Source organism: Netta rufina (genome assembly GCF_964035555.1).
Source record: "Netta rufina genome assembly, chromosome: 3".
Lineage (NCBI taxonomy): Eukaryota > Metazoa > Chordata > Aves > Anseriformes > Anatidae > Netta > Netta rufina.
The window spans coordinates 108,287,190-108,298,918 of NC_140125.1; positions in this window are offsets into that span (position 1 = coordinate 108,287,190).

Genomic DNA, 11,729 nt, shown 5'->3' on the forward strand with positions numbered 1-11,729 from the left:
GCATCTTGAGGTCCTTCTGCAGTTCTTCACAGTCAGTTATACATTCTCTTTGCTTCCTTCAAGAGAAACCCAGTAGAATGACCTGAAGTATAGCTAGCTCAGTTTCAAGTAATAAGAAGAAAGAAGTGATAGAAAGGATTTTCTTGGAAGTTTCTGACTGCTGGAATTTACTTCAGCAACTCATAGAACCAATCATTCAAGTTCTGTTTTCATTTTTTATTTTTAATGTAAAAAGAGGAATAAGTGTTTTGTTTTTCCTTCAGCCCCTTGCACTTTAGGTGGGTCAGAGGGTATGGGCTAATGTGTTTCCAAGTTGAGAGAGGTAAGCATGTCTTTTTGAGGTAACGGCTAGTAGGGTCATTAAGAGTAAAGCAAGCTATATGGTAGTAGTTGCCTTTACTACATGCAGCTCTTCTGCAGGTGAGTAACTTTTAGAGCATGCTTATGGATAGGAAGATGATGTTACTTTGTATGTTTGCTTTGTGATTCTAGGTCTCTTATGATTTTTGCAGAATTATGGCGCTTATTGTGAATGTGACTTTATGCCTTCACCTGTATGTCAAGTGTTATCAAAGTTACATCCTTGGTGTTAAAGCTATGGAGCAGGGTTTAGGGGAAATGTATCATCCAAGTTCCCTGTGCCAGTGAGTATCTGAAAACAGTAGAAGTAGGCACATAAGGTGTAGTCTCTTTCAGGGTTAGGGACAGTTTCTTATATTTCCGGAGCTTTTTTTCTGCTGTTTTGCTGGCAGTAGACTCTTTAGACCTTGTAGCCTGCTAGATTTTAAGTGCTTAGAATTCCTTTAATAGAGGGGTATTTAGCAGAGGTTGCTGGCTAACTTGTTGTCAGGTGGTGGTGTGTGGTGGGGTACACTTCTGTTTTTAGGTTATATTTTATTCTCTACATATATCAAGACATTTGTGTAACTCTCCAGAGGATTCACAAAGAGCTTCAGTATGCACCGGAAGGGGCTTGACCACAAAGGTGCAGTATTGCCAAGAGAGTGAGCAGGGTCACATTTTTCATCTGTTAAGGATAAATTTGTGACTACCCCTGCTGGAGCTGCTGTGCATTCATGTCCTGTTGGCATTTGTGGACCTAAGGGTTTTTTTCCGTCTCCGGTCTCTGTGCTTGAGTCCTCTGCCAGGAGTTGTACTGCTTGTGTGTCCATTACGGATATGACCTTCTCTTTTCATTTCTTGTAGAAAGAAAATTAAAATATATATATATTTTATCCCAAGTGCCACTACAGAGAAGAGTGGTTGGAAAGCCGCCTGGCAGAGAAGGACCTGGGAGTATTGGTTGATAGTCGGCTGAATATGAGCCAGCAGTGTGCTCAGGTGGCCAAGAAGGCCAAGAGCATCCTGGCTTGCATAAGAAACAGTGTGGTCAGCAGAGCTAGGGAAGTGATTGTCCCCCTGTACTCAGCTCTGGTGAGGCCACAGCATGAATACTGTGTTCAGTTTTGGGCCCCCACTGCAAGAATGACATCGAGGTGCTCGAGAGAGTCCAGAGAAGGGCAACAACGCTGGTGAGGGACCTGGAGAACAAGTAGTATGAGGAGTGGCTGAAGGAGCTGGGTTTGTTCAGGCTGGAAAAGAGGATACTCAGGGGTGATCTCATCTTTCTCTACAGGTACCTTAAAGGAGGCTGTAGTGAGGTGGGGGTTGGTCTGTTCTCCCACGTGCCTGGTGACAGTACGAGGGGGAATGGGCTAAAGTTGCGCCAGGGGAGTTTTAGGTTGGATGTTAGGAAGAACTTCTTTACCGAAAGGGTTGTTAGACATTGGAACAGGCTGCCCAGGGAAGTGGTGGAGTCACCATCCCTGGAAGTCTTTAAGAGACGTTTAGACGTAGAGCTTAGTGATATGGTTTAGTGGGGACTATTAGTGTTAGGTCAGAGGTTGGACTCGATGATCTTGAGGTCTCTTCCAACCTACAAATTCTGTGTGATTCTGTGTGATTCTGTGTGTGATTCTGTGTGTGAACAACTTGAAAATCAGAATAATGACCTGTTCTCACCTGCTCTTATAAATTTATGAATCTATTGAACATTGTAGATCCCAAGAAAATGACCGAAGTGCCTTCCCTTCACAGTAGAGGCAAGATATTCCCAGAATTTACTTCCTATCTTATAAACAGTTATCTATAGGAAGACTGCATTTCTTTTCTCATGACAGCTTTACTAAGATTTTGGTAATGGTGGTGCCTCTTATAAACTTGAATGTTAGTTTACATATTCCTTATTTATGCACATTCATTCATTCAAATTCAAATTGATTCATAATAGATGACTTCCTTTTACAAAATCTGTATTAATACTTTTCCTTTATCCATGTGCCCCATAATACTGTGATAGCTTTGGCTAATTTATATGACAGCTTTCCCTGTCTACAGTAGTTTGTAGGTAATATTTTTAGAAATTGCCACCTTCTAAATCTCTGGTGAATTTAAACAAGATTTTACATACAATAGTCATCTAGTTCATAGTTTAGATCCAGTACACCTCTTTTGATCTTTTTAGCTGTTTTCACTTGTTGTATAATTTCTATTACTTATATTTTCATTTGATACAAATCTCCAAACTTTTTTTGCATGAAAAACAAACAAAAACAACAACAAAATACTATCATAGTCTTCTTCCTCTCCTCCTTACTGAACATAGGTGTAAAAATTAGGTTATCTACTAGGACTTTATCTTTTCAAAATACAATTTTTATAAATCAATCTCTTTTTTGGATATAAAGACTCAATGGCTTCCCATGATCCCAATGTGTTTTTAAAAGTAATATTTATTAGTTTTAGATTTCTCCATGGTTTTCTACAAATGTTTTTTGACTTGCCTTGCTAAGATTTTCATTTCATTTAATCTGTTATTTTTTTTTGGAATTTCCTTATTCAATACAGCTTCAGTTTCCTCAAATATGCTTTTTAGTTTTAAAAATCTCTCTTGCCTTAGTGTTAGATCATAGCTTTTTTTTTTTTTTTTTTTTTTTTTTGGTGTACTGTCGAAGGTTTACCTCACCATTTAACTAGGTTTGAGGTATTTCTATCTTCTCTGTTTCCAAGACATATTTCCTTTCATTTGTGTCAATTTTCAATCTGTTGAAAAATACAGATAGGGTATTATCACACAGCAATCTACATGTGACTTCTGGCCGTGCCTTTTAATTCTTGTTTAACATGCTTTCCCATTTTATGCATCTGTCCTTAAAATTAGGCATTGTCACTGTGGATGGATAACCTCTGTTCTGCTTTCTGGAATACACTCAAATTTTTATGCTCAGTAATTTGACTTTATACATGCTGTATTGTGTCCAGGACAGCTCTTCATCTCCCTCAGTTTTTCCAGCAGAATCTATCTCCTTTCCTGCCCTCTGTGACTAGCACCCACGTTAATCATGAGCAATTATCATGAACTTATGCAAACCAAGTTAATGCCATAACACATTTTTCCCCTCTGTAGCACTGGAGTTTCTATCCCAGAGATGGAAATGATCAGTGATACCTTGAAGTTATCTTTGATCTTGCTGTTGCTCAGATCTTCCCGTTAGCTTTCAGAGTTCAGCTTGTGTTTTGTTAGAGTACTTTATCTCTGAACACTTTGAGATGTCTTCTATTAACCAACATATACCTTCCCTGTGTCATTTGACATACACAGGAATTCCACTTCCATACATGCCAGTTCTGTTCATGGGTGGAAAAGAACTGGATGCTCAGCATTGACTATGGCATCATGTCAGGGGCTGAGAAGAGACATGAAAATGCATTGAACTATTGTACTTAAAAACTGTGACATTGCTGTGTCTACTGTGCATCTTAAGCATTATCTTGGATTTTTTCCTATGTGAAAACTTATTGTCTTCTACTGTGTGTTCAGACTAAAACAAACTCTTCACAACTTGAGGGAGAAAATTTAATTCATGCTGCAATTAGTTATGCATTTTGTCATATTAAGGCATAGTGTGACTGTCTCATGTCACATGGCTCTGTAGGAATTTAGTATATCCAGATGGATTACCCCGTAAAGATCCTGATAATGACTGTCATAAGGACAAAATGGAATCATAGAAAAAGTGCACTGGAAATGCTGTCACACAACTTTTAAATATGGTATAGAAATAAGTATACTGACTACCTAAGGTTAGTTTTAATTTGTCTTTAAGGAGGATACAATGCTATGAATCATTTCTGAGACTAGGCCAGTTTTCAGAAAGGATGAGTTTCAGGAAATGCAAACAAGTTTCTGCAAAGTAATTTCCATTCCAATCCCTATGTCAGTCAAGCTCATCACAGATGAAATGAGCCTATGATTTTGCTTTTTGACTATTTGAATATCAGATTCCCCTACAATTTCCAATTTTCCACTCATATTTTGCTTGTGATTGTTTATGGTTCTGGTTTGTTTCTTTGTTTTCTGTCATTTTTCCTAGAACTAGTTGTTTTTTTGTTGTTTTTGTGTGTTTGTTTGTTTTGTTTTTCTGAAGGATGCTTTAATGGAATCATTTGAGTTCTTCTTTATTATCTTTTATGCAGGGTCTTCCATGTTTCCATGACTTTTTAATGATAGCCTTAGGAAGTCTCCAAGTACTAGCATTTTAAGTAGGATTTGCCAAAAACTTGTGTTTTCTTCTATTATGTTTTTGAAAAACATTATCTTGAATTGAGACAAAAACAAAGAGTTTTTTCAATGAAAGACAAATATAGGAAAATACAATTGGGGAATTAAATGGTTTCTGTTCTTCTTCAGCCTGTTCCACACTGTAGACAGTTGTCTCAAAAGCTGTCCAGTCCCTCAGGCAATTAACTATCTGGAAAATCAGGCTTCATGAGGGATCAAATACCTACAGAGTTAGTCCTCTTGCTGTGGTTTTACTAAAAGTGACAATATCTGGGAGCTGAACAACTGTGGAAGTCAATAGTTCAGGATAGAGAAGCTCTGACAGACTTAACACATTATCATGAAACAGATTCTAAAATACCAGGAGGATTTTTTGATAAAGGAGTATGTACATTAATGGCTGAGTTTAAATCATATCTTCTGAAGTTGAATGTCATTTGATTACATTCAGCTGTCTTTTTTTCCAGATAATAAAATGTTTTTGTTTGTTTTGTCTGTTTGTCTTTTATGGTTAGAATTTGCAAAGGCTTCCACTTCAGTTGTTTCCTTTTTCCATCATTTTCTGTGAATTGAAGAGAATAGCTTGAGACAAATTTCTTAACTTGTACACATGAGAAGTAATTGTTCTAAGATGTAATTGCTTGAAAGCATTAGGAACTACTTCTAATATTGCTTTATTGTGACATTTGATCAGTTTGTGTGTGCACAGTTGAAATCATTCATTATTACTGCTCTATTAGTTTTAATTCTTTTAAATGTCTCAACACTGTTCTCCATTTTCTTTGATTATGAGATCAACGTACAAATCTATCACATTTTTAATGCACTTAAGGTTTAGTTCTACATGTCCATCTTTATTACCCACATTGTTTCTTTTAGGAATAGTTTACAGATAGATTACAATGTACCACTGGTTCTTTTTTCAGCTATGTTTCTGTGACACATACATTCCACATGGTAAGACTGCTCATTCAGCCAACCTTCCTTTTAAAAATTTCCTTATGTTCGTACATACAATACATGCTGCACTAAATTTGGCTCCCATTACTGAAGATCACCCTCTTGACAGTTTAAATCTCATTGGTTTTATATCCACCTATTAACTATAGCCTATTTCTTTTTCTTTCTCCACTGTGGAAGTAAAAAAAGATGCTGTATATCCTGATTAATTGTTTTCAGAATGGAATTAATCAACGTCAGAAACTCTTGCAGATCTACTTTATAGTTCTGTACCAAGCTAGAATCACTGTAGAATTTAGCAGAACATGAACTAATGCTTAAAACAGCAACTATATATCTAAATAACAAATTAGTTTGCTTTATTAGTTTTAGAACAGCACTTCTGCTTTTCAGTGTCTATTTCCAGGTGTAAAAGGAGCTATGACATTTTTGAGGAAATTAATCTCCAAAAATTCCAAAAATTCAACTTGAATTTCTAGTTATCTCTAAGTCCATAATTTCTACCACAATGAGAAGGAAAAAAAAAAAAAAAGATACAGGTGATAATTTGCTGGCAGATTCAAAGCACATCTTAGAACATTTAAAAGCAAGGACTATTCAACCACCCCTGTATAATAATGCCAAGTATTATTATGACTAATTAGGTTCCTAAAAACTTACTGATCATACTTCCACAGAGTCTGATCTCCCTTCTTTCTCTCTGTGCTGATTACACATTTATTTCTATTCATTTTCTATTTTTTAAAGCTACAAACTATTATCACCACTACCTGAATTTAGTGTTCTCATTTCACTTTACAATCATTGCTTTATTCTGTTATCTGACTTATTTTCTTCATTACTTTTCACCTTCTGTGAATGCAGTTTGTGTGCTCAGCAAGAGGAATATGTTTATGGCATTTTACTGCTCAGAAAGTTGGCAGATTGACAGCCTTGGATGCAGAAGTCTTATTTGTATGGTTACAATATATGAGCAACCTGGACCAGTAAAAGATTTCATCAAGGTACCTCAGCTTTCCTGGAAAGGTCACTGATATGGTATTTAGTCCAAGTTCTCACTTCTAAATCTTCTCAGGAGCTTGCAAGTTGTAAAGGGATTTTTTTGTTTGTTTGTTTGTTTGTTTTTTAATGGATCGCTGCCTACTGAACTTGGATAAATTGGCAATTTCTGCCTTAGGAACACACAAGTTCTCTCATAGGCCAGAAGACATCTATCAATTGCCTGGTTACAACTCTTGCGTTCCATTATCACTTCACAGTACCTGCTCACCCTCCACAGAAATAATCAAGAACATCATAGTATTTGTTCTAATCTAGCTTTTGTGAGATGGATAAATAATTCCATTCCCATTTAAGTGACAGGAACATAGGGTAAATGAGACTAAAAATTATATTCTGTGTAGTATTTAGCCACCCAAGTTTGTGCAGCTAAATACATTTATTTGATTTGTGTTTAAATGATTTGCCTAAGTCTACATGAACAGTCCATCTAAAAGCACAAGGTGTTTTAAGCCAGCTAAACCCACCACTCTAATGACTTAAGCATTTATTTTTCTTTATTGAGATCCAAACCACTGAATATAAAGATAGATTTTGTACCTTCAAGTAAAGATGGAAACATAGAAACAATCTACCTCTGGAGCCATTTTATCAAACCATTGTTTTGTTTGAATTATAAGAGTTTGAAATATTTGGTGAAGTGCACTGAAGTTGTCACAACTTAAGACATTCTTAGTTACCATAGTTTCCCTCCTTAGAAAATCACTATTGGCATTATTTTGCATCTTTTATACTTGAATCATGGAGGAATAATGTACATCTTAACACTAGCACCATGCTATTCCATGTCCAGTGACTTAGCAGAGAGACTGTGGTTTTTAAAAATGCATAAGAACCATACAGTCCATTCACAAAGAGAGTCTAATATCAACTTAACATTATATTGTCAAAGCACAGATCATTCATCTACAAATAAATTGTCAACTGTTCAGATGACTGGATTAGTATACCAATGTCCTGGGCACTTTAAATTGACAGAAAGGATCAAAACATAGTGATCAAAACACAGATGAGAAAACAAATTCTAAAAGGAATTTCCTCTTTCCTCTGATGCAAAGTTTAAACTGAGAGCTAAACTGCTTCTAGCTGGCCAGGATAGCACATTGGTACATGTATCTTGTTCTCAAGCTTGCTTTGTATGGAAAACAGTGAAAGAATAACAGTACTTCTGTAGATGAATCACATAACATCGCTGCTTCAGATCTAAAATTACATTAATTGTTTAAATTAAAAGACAGGTAGTCAACCAGCTCTAATCATGCTAATTAACAGATCACCCTTCAGTTTGGGAAGGTAAGTCTTCTTGATGATGTATTATGGTACAGAACAAGTTCTGAGATTCACATTAATATGTGAAATGTTTCTTTCTTAGTTAATATGAAAGTGTTTTGATTGTTTTACCTGTTCTAATATTTAAATTATTTGAAAACTGCAAATTTCATAGAGTATACTTGTAGTAGAAGAGATGAAGTTCATTTTATCTACACCCATATTCACTGTCTTGTTACTGTAATGCCTAAAGGCTCATAAACGTCATCATTTTGGTGTGAATATTTGTAACTATTTGCACAAAGTATGGTGTGCTACTTTCTGACATGTTACGGGATCTAAGCATCCACTAATGTTGACATTTCTAAGTCAAAATCCCAGACAATGTATTCGGAAAAAAAAAATATATATATATATTATATATATATGTATATATATATATATATATAAGCTTATATAAGCTTATAAGCTTATATATATATATAAGCTATTCCTGAAGATGGAGTCATTCACTGTTTTCTTTTGAATTGGCTATTCATCAAAAAAAGACAAGTTTTAAAATTGCACAGTGCCACTTTTAATTAAAATTTCAGCTAAACTTCATTGTCCACTGTATAGAAGTTTACATTTGAACATATTGTCTAGATTCCTTTCATAGTAAATGGAGAGAGGCACATTTAGTAGCAATTCATTTGCAATATTTTCTAATTTCTGTCTGAGAATTAGATGAATTGTTGCTTGAATATTTTTTGTCCATATTTGTTTATGTTAATCCTCTGCTTTACATATAAAAATATCAATAGGTTCCACACAAGGGCTTGTGGAGGGTATAAGGGGGGCAAAGAGTTCCGGAGTTTGGCTTTAAGGACACACTTTAAAGTGGTAAAAAGCTGGTCATAGCAACTGTCCATGGCAGGAACTTCTATGTGAACCATGTTGGCACATTTATCATTGATCACAGTGATCATTGACACATTTTAAAGACAGAGTTTCTCACAAAGAACACCCCCTACCAAAGAACAACCCCTTCCTACAACAGATTCAGAACTTTGTTTGACAAGAGAATGCAGACAAAAGGAGAAATTCAAATCCTTAGCCAAATACGTACAACGGTCTTTCATCAGCTTGCACACCTTTGAATCTTCAGGGACTAATAAAAAGAATTGCAAGCAATACAAGCAATACAAATAGAAGTTAGGAAGAATACTCCTTATATTCACTTTTTCTTTGGGATGCCACTAACATACCAGTAAATGCTGATTATGGCCATATTTGAAACAAGTTTCTTCAGTGATACTACTTCAACACTTGCAAATGCATTGAACCAAATGCCACTTTTAAACCTGTCATTATAGAACAATTTGCTTTTAGATTTCCAGACAAAAATTCCCTCTCACTGGAACATTAACACTGAAATATTAGTCTTTTCTCCTTCTTTTTTAATTGAAAAAAGGAAAAGATGGAATTCCTCAAATTAATTCAGTATGAGTTCTGTGTCCAGCTTATTCTAAAACATTTATTTTAATGAGTAACAAAAACTTCCAGGTGTTTAGGTCATTTTAAAAGAACATATCCCTATTAACAAATGTTGGAAAAAAAATGACAATGAACCTGCTATCCCTTTCCATAATAAAACATGATTGCAGTCTGCCTTTGTTGAAAGCACTGAGACCATAAGGGGCCCTTCACAGTCCTCCTGCTGTGGAAGTAATGTCAAAGTGCTACTAGCAGTACCGTACTGTACTAAAAGTACAACAGACTAGCAGTCAACAGTTTAGCTCCTTATTTTTATTATAATTTGTGGAAAGTAAAAAGATAGCACAACATCTGTGACTGAATTAGAGATACATTCAATGGTGGGAAAACAAAGTTAATGTGGCAGAATGGTTTGCAGGAAGATATTTCTTGCTATATGAAGCTGTATTTTGGCAACTTATTCTAGCACTTTCTGTCATGCAAAATTAGTCCCAAGTGAAAAAGGAAACAACAAATATATGAAACTTAAAAGCATAACACATTATGAGGTACCGTGCTTTCAAATGACTGGCTCTGAAAACATATAACACTGACACTACAAGGGTTTTAGTGCAGTATCTACTCAGCAGGGTCTGCTATTTGAGCAGGCATTTTAAAAAGCCATAAGACAGAAATTACAGAAGACACAAATTACAACCAAAAGTAAGAAGATACAAAATCAAATTTAGAACTTCAAGTCATTTGTTTACTTAAGAAAGTAATTTGAAATGACATTATTTAAATGTTGCATTAGTTTTCAGAGAAAAAAAAAGTAATTTAAATATATTGGTCATGTTTAATAATAATTAATATGTCTTCCAGAAGGATGCTATACATTTTTATACTATCTAAAGTAAGCATATTTCAACCAGTTTATAGTACAAGCTCAAAGCTAGAAGAGTTGGTATAGCTGTTTCCATGTAAGTATCTAGTAGAAAAATTAAGAAGTCATCTGTCCTAACCAGGCCCATTTTCATAATTGTGTTGCGTATCCAAAGCGCCACATGTGATATTGTTCCTTGATCTTGCATTTGTCATAAATTTCAATATACATGATACTCATGGAGACTTTCAAGGGGCGCAAAATAGATCCAGGATTAAAAGATGTGTCTGTGCATTCATAGATGAGATATAACAGAATGTGATTATAGAGAATTCTCCTGAAGACTAGAAATTGCTTTCCTAGGAAGGAGGAGCATCATCATCATTTCAAATTTGCTCTGGGTTTCTCACCTCAAGATTCTGTCCCCTTTGAAGCAATTTTGCAAGCCTACAGCAGACAGGTAACGGTTCAAATTCTACTTTCTGGTGACTCCACAAGACTGAACCTTAACCAAGATAACAGACAGAATTGATAGCATGCCATGACCCAGATGGTTGTACCTGGAGAGGGTACATCCATGTGCCAATTTAAAACCCCAGTTTTCTTTTGTATCTTGGTCCCTATAATATCACACAGAATCACACAGAATTTGTAGGTTGGAAGAGACCTCAAGATCATCGAGTCCAACCTCTGACCTAACACTAACAGTCCCCACTAAACCATATCCCTAAGCTCTACATCTAAACGTCTTTTAAAGACTTCCAGGGATGGTGACTCCACCACTTCCCTGCCCAGCCCGTTCCAATGCCTAACAACCCTTTCAGTAAAGAAGTTCTTCCTAACATCCAACCTAAAACTCCCCTGGCGCAACTTAAGCCCATTCCCCCTCATCTTGTCACCAGGCATGTGGGAGAACAGACCAACCCCGACCTCACTACAGCCTCCTTTAAGGTACCTGTAGAGAGCAATAAGGTCGCCCCTGAGCCTCCTTTTCTCCAGGCTGAACAAGCCCATCTCCCTCAGCTGCTCCTCGTAGGACTTGTTCTCCAGGTCCCTCACCAGCTTCGTCACCCTTCTCTGGACTCTCTCGAGCACCTCGATGTCCTTCTTGCAGTGGGGGCCCAAAACTGAACACAGTACTCGAGGTGCGGCCTCACCAGAGCCAAGTACAGGGGGACGATCACCTCCCTAGCCCTGCTGGCCACACTGCTTCTTATGCAAGCCAGGATGCTGTTGGCTTTCTTGGCCACCTGAGCACACTGCTGGCTCATATTCAGCCGACTATCAACCAACAATCCCAAGTCCTTCTCTGCCTGGCAGCTCTCCAACCATTCATCTCCCAGCCTATAGCTCTGCTTGGGGCTATTGCGCCCCAGGTGGAGGACCCGGCACTTGGCCTTATTGAACTTCATACAGTTGACCTCAGCCCATCAGTGCAGCCTATCCAGATCCTCCTGCAGAGCCTTCCTACCCTCGAGCAGA